Source organism: Microtus oregoni, unplaced genomic scaffold (assembly GCF_018167655.1).
Source record: "Microtus oregoni isolate MIOR12 unplaced genomic scaffold, Mior012 000015F_ref0000493, whole genome shotgun sequence".
Taxonomy (NCBI): domain Eukaryota; kingdom Metazoa; phylum Chordata; class Mammalia; order Rodentia; family Cricetidae; genus Microtus; species Microtus oregoni.
Genome location: NW_024543074.1, coordinates 10189657 through 10200231, shown reverse-complemented (window position 1 = coordinate 10200231; position 10575 = coordinate 10189657).

Genomic DNA, 10575 nt, shown 5'->3' with positions numbered 1-10575 from the left:
ACATCGGGGTGACTGAGGGAGATACAGTGAAAAACAACTTAAATCTTCCATAAAGTGATTTGAAACCTTTGTGTGGTTGTGCCTTCAAACCCTTCTTTCGTTAGAAAGAATGCCTTGGTTTTGCTCAGGTTTGTTTTGCCACCACAGGCCCCGTGGCTTTAATGACAGACAGTTCTGGAGGGTGGGAAAACCAAGGTCAAGAAACTGGTCCATCTGGTGTCTAATGAGAGCCTGTTTTCTCATCTACAGATGGTGCTTTTGTACTGTGTCCTCACAGGGCACGGGAGGAGTGCGGGAGCTCCCTGGGGTCTCCTAAGGGCACTAATCCTATTCCCCAGGGGTTCCACCCTCATGACCTACTTCAAAGGCTTTACCCTCCCACACTGCGAATTTAGACTTAGACATGAATTTGGGGATGAGGAATGCAAGTCCATAGCAAAGCCTGTGGGTTGCATAGAACGCACCAGAACCTAGTAAAGTAGATGCTGCTATCCTCATTTTACACACATACATATACACACACGCATGCACGTGAGCGCGCGCACACACACACACACACACACAGGCGCGCGCGCTGCATTTACCATCATGGTAGTTCCTTCTTTTTTATTTATTTTTTTTATTTTATACGCATTGTTGTTTTGCTTTTATGTCTGTCTGTATGAGGGTGTTGGGTCCCCTGGAACTGGAATTACAGTTGTGAGCTGCCATGTGGGTGCTGGGAATTGAAGCCCAGCTCTCTGGAAGAGCAGTCGGTGCTCTTAACCACTGAGCCATCTCTCCAGCCTTCTTAACGTAACTTTCTCCTTGTCAATCCAGCTCTTGCCTCTTCCCGGCCCATCATTTATACCTCTGTCCATTTCTAAAGAGGATTCTGTTTGGGCTTTGGGGCTTTTTGCTGGACTGGACATTTCTTCCCCTCTCCTTTCATTTCAATCTGCCCAAATGAGGTCCAACTTGGCAAAGACCAAATTTTCCTGGGGAATCATGGGAGCAAGTAGGAGCCAAGGAGAGGCTGACTTCTTTCTTTTCTTTTTTTTTTTTGATTTTCGAGACAGGGTTTCTCCGTAGCTTTTTGGTTCCTGTCCTGGAACTAGCTCTTGTAGACCAGGCTGGCCTCGAACTCACAGAGATCCGCCTGCCTCTGCCTCCCGAGTGCTGGGATTAAAGGCGTGCGCCACCACCGCACCGACCGGCTAAGAGGCTGACTTCTTGACCATGTCATTCTTTGCATACGGCAATGTCAGAATTAGCCAGGTGAAATTGTATCAGCCCGCACTTCCACATGCCCACTGACACACGCAGCCACGCCTGGACTCTTGTCAAATGGCACCTGTGCTGGCTCCCTTCATTTCCTTTACCCATCATTCCCATCATTTCCAATACCTTTTGTCGGTATGAACTTCTGATATTCCTAACCGTGACTGATTAATGCAAGATTTCACAGCATCTTTTGAATCATTAAAGAAAGATTGAATTAAGTTCAGGATAGTTTCGGTATTAAGGTGGTGGTGGCGCACGCCTTTAATCCCAGCACTCGGGAGGCAGAGGCAGGTGGATCTCTGTGAGTTCGAGACCAGCCTGGTCTACAAGAGCTAGTTCCAGGACAGGCTCCAAAACCACAGAGAAACCCTGTCTCGAAAAACCAAAAAAAAAAAAAAAGAGTGTTCGCGCTGATTCGGATTCTCAGGAAATTGGCGATACGGTACATTTCTATTTCACATAATCAGAAGATTCAGATTAAACTTAGGTAGCTGAGTCCAGCCAAACTGGGCTACTCACAGAATAGGATGTGAAGTCCACAGGAAATCATAAGCACACAGGCACATCTGGGAATGAAGCAGAAAGGCAGAATCCAGTCCAGCCAAAGGCTGTCACTACCTCATAAATCTCCCAGAATTCAAACAGCCCGGAAGGTCTGCCAATGCCATAAGTCTCGCTTTCATACTTACTCCCATCTATCTGGGCTGGGCCATGCTCAGGGTCATTTGGTTAATGCAAGACTCCATCTTCATTGCTTCGTAACTAGTTTTTAATCAGTGATGATTGCCGAGCTGGGATGCTACGGGCCAGCCTGCCTGCTCTTTCCTCCGAGAGTGCCCGTCGATATGTCATGGCAATTAACTAGAGACCTGTGGGAGGGGTGGCGAGGGCATAAGGGGAGCCAGGCTGTTGGTGTGGCCACATGCTTCATCCTGTCTCCCAGGGGGTCTTTCTGGCCTCACACCAACTTTTGGAGGGCTGATGAAGGACGCCTGCAAGCTGAGGGATGGCTTAAAGAGGCAATGGCTGCAACCACTTCCTCCTTTTCAACAATTTATCAGCCAAGCAGCAGAGAGAACGGCGAGTGAGGCGAGTGAGTCAGCCATTCAAATCAATTCTGGCCATTAAAGAGCTAACAAGGCAACTGGGAATGATGAGAATTTGGGGGGGGGGGGTAAGGGCTAGAATACCATAGACTATACTATTATATCTCATGGTAGCCGAGGTGAAGAGGGCTCAGCATGTGAAAGTACCCCTTAGACTTGAGGGAGGTAGCACACAAGACCTTCGGACAATTATACACTTTAGTTTCTTCATATTAAAAGACTCAGATAAGCTGTGAGAGTGTGGAAATATTTTTATATATGCATCTCTTAAAATATTTTATTTTTGGGGCTGGAGAGATGGCTCAGCGGTTAAGAGCACTGCCTGCTCTTCCAAAGGTCCTGAGTTCGATTCCCAGCAACCACATGGTGGCTCACAACCATCTGTAATGATATCTGGCACCCTCTTCTGGCCGCAGGCATACATGCAGACAGAATACTGAGAATACTGTACACATAATAATAATAAATAAATAAATCTTAAAAAAAATAAAATAAAATATTTTATTTTTAATTTGTATGTCTGTACATGTGAGTACCAGTGGTCTCAGAGGCCAGAAAGACAGCACTGGATCCCCTGGAACTGGAGTTACAGGCAGCTGTGAACTATCTGACATGGGTGCTGGGAACCAAACTCGGGGTCTCTGCAAAAGCAGTATGTACTCTTAACCACTGAGCTATCTCTATGCATCTGAGCCTCTAGATGAACTTTTGGTTGGGCGATCTCAAAAAGACTTTGATGAAGAAGAGATGGGAAATGGCCCTTAGGGACTGGCTAATGGTTTTAAGTGAACAAGTTTACTTGTATAAGAAACACACACACACACAAACAAATACACACACCACACACAAACACACACACACACACCTTCTCCCTTACAGATAGTTCTAGAACCTTACGTGAGAAACTAGAGAAAGCAATCACCACTAAAGAGCATGCAACAGGGGTGCTGAGAGCTAAGTGAGAGGAAGCACTTTCTTTTTAGTATTTGGTAAGTTTTGGGAACATGTTACTGTATTACCCATTTGAGTAAGTACACAAAAATGACATAAAATGAGGGACTTTTTATTAGCATCAGTAAGAAGGGCACAGGTCCAAGCGAGAATGAGGAGGGTGTGATGGTTACTGGTTAACTTGACAGCATCTAGAATTACCCAAGTGTCCCATTAAGGAAAGGAATCAAAGAACTTCCTGTGGTTGTTTAAAGAAAATGGCCTCCAAAGGGAGCGGCACTATTAGGAGGGGAGGCCTTGTTGGAGGAAGTGTGCCACTGCTGAGGTGGACTTTGAGGGCTCTTCTGATCAAGTTCCCCTTTGGTCTTGGGATATTTTGGTGAAGAATGTGACTGCTTTTTGTCCTTGTCCAAAAAGTCTGCCTGAGGCTAAAGCAAAGAGTTTTGGATTAATTCCACAGCCTGGCATTGACTCTGTCACATGGTTATTAGTGGTCAGTCTTAAGCAGAGTAAGCTGAGCAGGGAAAAATCAAACAGGCACAAAGGAGGAGGAAAAGGAAGTGGGATGGAGCTAAATTCCTTGTTCAAGGAGATAAGGAAAGGAATAAAGGGAGCCATGACCTCAGGGCAAGGTTCCACCCAGCTAAGTTACCAACTTGAGAAAAGGAATGAAAGAACAATTTAGGTCCAAGCACAGCGATGCAGGCCTTTAATCCCAGCACTCAAGAGTGGAGGCAGCAAATCTCTGAGTTCAATCTGTTGGTCAGTCTGCTCTACAGATTGAGTGTCAGGACAGCCAGGCTTAGGCAGTGAAGGAAACCATTGCAACAGAAAGCTGGTGAAGATGGAACTGAATGAAGGGACCATGTTTCAGCCTCAGCAAGCAGCAGAACTTGGTGGCTTTGGCCACATGGTTTATGACTTATTCAAGGATAGAAGAAAGGGGTTATGGGATCTCCGTCCGAGACTAAAGAAAGCCACTGAGGCTGGGCATATGTCAGGAGTGTCCCTGCGTGGAGGCCATTGTGTGAAGCTGTGAAGGTGAAGCCTAGATTGCCTTGGAGACCCCAAGATATTGGAGATGCCAGGGTCTTGGGGTACCTGCTGAGGAAAGTTGCCAACAGGGAGTAGAACCAGGCCAAAAAAAAAGTGTGTTTTAGTCAACAAAGCTGAGAAGAGTTGGAGCTCTGAAGAGCACTCTGAGTTTGGATGTGAAGATGCGGAATTTGGAGCTTGTTCAGCTGGTTTTCAGTCTTGCTTTGGGTCAGCATTTTCTCACTATGCTCCCTTTCCTCCAGTTTGGAACGGTTATGTATATCCCATGCCATTATGTGTTAGCAGTATGTGATCTGCTTTTTGATTTTACAGATTACAGTTAAGAGATTGCACGAATCTCAGAAGAGACTTTGAACTTTATAGACTTTTAAACATTGTTGAGATTATGATAGACTATGGGGACTTTTGAAGTTGGACTAAATGCATTTTGCGCGGTGTTACGACTACAAGCCTCTGGGGCCAGGGAGTGGAATGTGGTTATTTGAATATGTATGGGCCCCATAGATTCCTGTGTTTGAATGCTTGGCTCACAGGGAGTGGCACTATTAGTGGCCTTGTTGGAGTAGGTGTGGTCTTGTTGAAGGAAGTGTGTCACTGTGGGGGCAGGGTCTGAGGTCTTAGATACTCAAGCTACTCCCAGTGTGGCACGCATTCTCCTTCTGCCATCTCCCAATCGATAAGTAGAACTCTCAGCTCCTTCTCCAGCACCATGTCTGCCGACATGCCGCCACGCCCCACCATGGTAATAACAAACTAAACCTCTGAAACTGTAAGTCAGCCCCAATTAAATGTTTTTCTTATAAGAGTTGCTGTGGTCATGGCGTCGCTTCACAGCAATAGAGACCCTAACTAAGACAGTGCTTTTAACATTTACAGCGGATGATCACTTACAAGACTGTTTTCAATCTGTATTTGCTGTCTGCAGCCAATGATTACCACAGCACATACAAACACGCAGGCATCGCTCAGGAGAAAGGAAGACTATGTATTTTAAGATGATAGCTATGTATGCTTTAGCTGAGGCTGTAAAAGGTGATACATGGGAAATCCAAGGCAAGTAAGGTTGGTTGTTACATTGCTCACTTCAAGGCAAGTTAAACAGACTGAGTTCACGGCAGGGGAGCGGTCTTAAGTGTTAAGTGATTTCAAGTGTGTTATTAACGCTGGCTGTGAGGTCCATCAAAAGTTCCAGTCGCTTAGCATGTAAGAGATATTTTTACCATAATGCATTGCTACACCATAGGCGTCAGTTCTCTGCTTCCATCCTGTGGGGTGGGTCCCAGGGATTGAACTCAGGTTACAAGGCTAGGTGACAAGCCCTTACCAGCTGAGCCATCTTACTGACCTTGATACTTTATTACAAATGGCCTAAGCAGACTAACTCAGGGAGTCTTCCCAGATCTCATGAAGACCCACAGAAATAGTTAACTGGTTCCTCACGTTAATTTATCTCTGTTCATGTTAGCTTACTTTTGATTTCCTGAATAGATCCTGGTTGATCCAGACACTAGGGAAGAAACAGGAAAAAACAGTACCTACCAGTCAAGCTGGTCCCCTCTTTGGAAAATGGAAGGGAGCAAGCCCAGGTGTCAGCGGGAAGGCTCCACCAAGATGCTCCAGTCCTCACCAGGGGCAGGAGCACAGAGCCAGATTGCTGCTGAAGCATCAGAAATGGACCACCACACTCAGACGGTCAAGCTGATGGCTAGAGGCAAGGCTTTCAAGGCATCAATCCCACGGACATGATGGGGCTCTTTGTGTTCCTTCTGCTTCCTTTTCATGGACCATTTCGGTATTTCTCCACAAACTCATTGGGCTCACATCCTATTCCTTTACTAATTGTGTGGTCTTATTCCTCCTTGTCTTGTGTGGTTCAGGGATGGGACACCACCCTTCTCTGAGTAATGAACCTTTGCTGGTATTCCCTACCATCGTGAGGCACTGAATTTGTGCCTTCTACCTGAAGAGCCAGAGAGGCACCTGAGACAGGGTGTTGCTCCTGGAAACACAAAGCCAGGTCCCCAGTGCCAGCATGATGAGCAGGGTGGTGTAAACAGTATATAGAGGAAGGTAAGAGGCACATTATAAACAAATCCCTCATGGGAAGGACCCTCTCCCCTTGTCACAGGTTGGACAACTAAGCATGAGCCCACTGTATAGGGGAAAGTACCCTATGAAAGGCACACTGTGGACGGCCATGACCAGGCCAGCTTCATCCCGTTAGGCCACGATAGCTACTTACTATCCTGGAACTATGCAATGTGGACTGGCTTCTACATCACAGCCCCTCAAGGACTCACGTGCTGGGAATACAGGCATGCAGGGCCATCTCTGGCTTTGCTTGAGGACTCCCTGACTCATGCTTTTCATCCGCAAGCAACTCACTGTGGACTTTCTCTGTGGCCTTTTGTGTGCTACCTCTCAGTGCCCTGGGCTTCTCATATGTCGAGGGAAGGAGAAGGGAATAATTTCCATGGTTCCCTTAACTATTAGCTGCTGTGATTTGATGGCCTCCTTCAATAAAAGCAAAAGGGTTCATTTATCACCCGCTCCCCATTTTCATGTTCTGTGCTGTGCTTTTGAGTTGACATAATTATAGCACCTGAATTTGGCACAAATTCACCAATAAGGTATTCGCTGTTCCTAAGCACAGACACAGGAGTCACTGTAACAGAGAATGGGCACACTGGTTAGGACCGGGGCAAGGCAAGCGTCCAGATGTGTCTGGCCCTGGCATTAACCCATCAGTCAAATCTGGGTGTGCGTGAAATTGAGGAGCTGGGATTATAAGGAAGTGATGTATATGATGAACTACCTTGATCTGCCAGCCCCTCCAGGGTGGTAAGAATCTGTGATGGTCTCAATGTGAATGTGCTCTGAAGGGTTTTAATTTTATTTCCATTTAGCTTCCCCAAAAAGGTATTTTACTTTGGGGCTGGAGAGATGGCTCAGTGGTTAAGAGCACTGACTGTTCTCCTGGAGGAGCTGGGTTTCCCTCTCAGCATCCAAATGATGGTTCATAATCATCTCTGACTCCAATCTTACAGATCTTACACCTTCTGCTGGCAGGGCTCCAGGAACACATGCGGTGCCCAAAAAAATACTTGCGGGCAAAACATCCATTCACATAAAAGTACATAATTTAATTAAAATTAAATTAAAAAAATGAAGATTAAGTTCCCCCCATGTTTTATTATTGAAAAGGTGTTTATTCAAAAGCAACAGAACTTAGTGCAGCTAGAACATCATGAAGGATTTCATCTTCAGTAATCACGGCATATCTATTAGCCATTACACTGGGTTCTGTCTCCTTTGTGTTTGACAACATTTACACACAACATCATAGAAACATATCTGGAGCAGAACCAATCAACACCACAGTAGGGCCTAAACAAGTAGAAGTGGCAGATGAGGAAGCAAAAAAAAATCTAACCAAAAGTCTCTGTTTGTTAGCAGTAACCCCAAATTAACACTTCTTATAATCTAACATGCCCGGTGAGCCTCCTGTGAAAGGCGTTGGCTCATGTGTTGGGTTGATGACTGGATGAGAAGTTGGGAGAGCGACTGTATTTATACTTAGGAGTGATGGTTTAATGGTTTGAATGAGATGTGCTGTGTAGCGTTGAGCTTTGAGTATTTGATCCCCGGTTGGTGACACTGTTTAGGGAGTCTTAGGAGATGCGGCCTTGTTAGAAGTATGTCACTGGGGGCAGCCTTTGGGAGCTTAAGGACTTGAGCCATTCCTGATTCCCTCTGCTTTATCCTTGCCTTTTGAAGATGGGATCTCTCAGGAGCTGTTTGAGCTACTGTTTGCTACCATGCTTTCCCACCATGATGGTGATTATTGTAATCTGCTGGTCTGTCACCTGGGTACCCTGTCCCTTTAAGAGATAAACTCCACCCACTCCCAACCTCTGCCCCCCAACTTTCCATCCTGCTCTCTTTCTTTCTGTTCCTCTTCTGAAGAGGTAGCGACTGCCTCTCTTCCTCTTCCCCTTCCTCCCTTCTTTCTTCTCTTTCCCCTCTCTCTTTCCTTTCTCTGTCCCTCCTTCTCTCCCCTTCTATAACCCCTTACTCTTATGCCATTCCCAGTACCCACTAAATACACTCTATACCCTAGCTCTCTCTGCATGGCTGTCTCAGGTCACCCGCCGTGGGACTGATGGCAGTGATGGATTCTTATCCCTCTGGAACCGTAAGTTCAAATAAACCCCTCCTTCTCTAAGTTGCCTTGGTCATGGTGTTTTATCACAGCAATAGAAAAGTAACTGATACAGATGGCTTGTTACAAGAACAGGGTCCCAACAGGCCATGATCTAAGAGTGTCTGCTTAGCATTTGGTATGAAATGGGAGGACAATTCCTCGGGTGTCTGATGAACTTAATCTAATCTAAGAAAGCCTTTCCGATTTAAAGGGTAGTTTTGTCAACTTGACAAAATTTAGAATCACCTAGGGAGCCTCAACGGTTGTCTAGATCAGGTTGGCTTGCGAGTGTGTCTATGGGGGATTGTATTGATTCTGTTAATTGATGTGAAGACCAAGACCACTGTGGGCAATGCCATTCCCTGGGCTTGGGCGAAGAACATGAACAGAGGGTGAGCATGCATGCATTCACTGCTCTCTGTCCCTGAGGATGGACATTACATGACCAGCTCCCTCAAGAGCCTGCCACCGTGGCTTCTCTGATACAATGGACTGTGATCTGAAGACAGCAAAACAGGAGCAACAACGCCCGTTCTCCCTGTGCCGCTTTGGCCGGGGATTTATTCCAGCAACAGAAGAGGATCTAGGACAGAGTGTTCCATTGGCTTATGTTACAGAAAAGACAGGGCTCCCAAGTCTTTGAATTTGAAGGCTATGTTAGTCTAAGAATGAGGTGCTTATAGTTTCGTAGGGCTCTTCTGTTTTATTGTTTTTATGTCAATGGGTGTTTTGTCTGCGTATGTCTGTTCACCATGTGTGCCCGGTGCTTCCAGACGCCAGCTGATTCAGAAACCCCAGAACTGCAGTCATGGATGTTTGTGACCTGCCAAGTGGGGGCTGGGAATCAAACTCCAGCCCTCTAGGAAAGCAGCCTCTGCTCATATCCCACGGAGCCATCTTCCTAGCGCTGGTAATGTTTTCATTTATTTATTTTTAAGAAAAAGGAGGAACATAGAGGGGCAAACTCCACAGACCACCATGATCATTATATGCTGTTGATTATTTTTTACTCTCTGGCGGGGGAGCTGCCATCTAGCTCCCAGATAAACACACAGAGGCTTCTTCTTAGTTATAAATGCCCGGCCTTAGCTTGGCTTCTTTCTAGCCAGCTTTCCTTAACGTATCCTGTCTACCTTTTGCCTCGGGGCCTTTTCCTTTTCTTCTGACTTGCACTCTTTCTCTATGGCTGGCTGTGTGGTTAGCCCCTTTTCATGCTACTTGATCTCTCTTGCTCCTTGATCTTCTTTTTCTATTTATTTTCTCTGCTTGGCAACCCTGCCTATCCTTTCTCCTGCCTTGCTATTGGCTGTTCAGCTCTTTATTAGACCAATCAGGTGCTTTAGACAGGCAAAGTGACACAGTTTCAGTTAAAGAAATGCAACAGAAAAGAATGCAACCCACCTTTGCATCCTTAAACAAATGGAACACATCTTAAATAATCCACAACAAGCCCGGTATTTTAACTGAAATACTGTTTAGGATATGGATTTAATGTTGGACTTGGTAAATAGCTTTTGTTATATGGTATGTAACTGTCTTCATTTCCTATTTCTCTAGTGTTTTAATTAGGAATCACTGCTATGGTTTTCAAACACATAGTTATGGTGTCCTTTTCTCTTCTATTTATTATTTATGTGACTTATGTTGACAGATTCCTATTATTGACATGTCCTTGTATTCCTGGAAGGAGTTCTAGTTGATCTTATTACCCCAACATACCCTGACTTTACTTGTTAAAACCGTATTTGGAATGTCGGCATCTGAATTCCTAAAGTCTGCAGCTACATCCTTGTAAAATCTCAGTTATGCACACATCTTAAGTTCTGACATCAAGACAATGTGTTCTAAAAGCAGAAATCTTCTGTACTTTTCTATCATCGCAGCCGAGTTTTAGCACTGGACACATCGGTTAAAGAAAGTAAGCTCATTTGAAACCTCCTTGGCGCTAGTCAGTTTTCCCAATATTAATCCTCCACCCACTCTGTTAGTACCCTT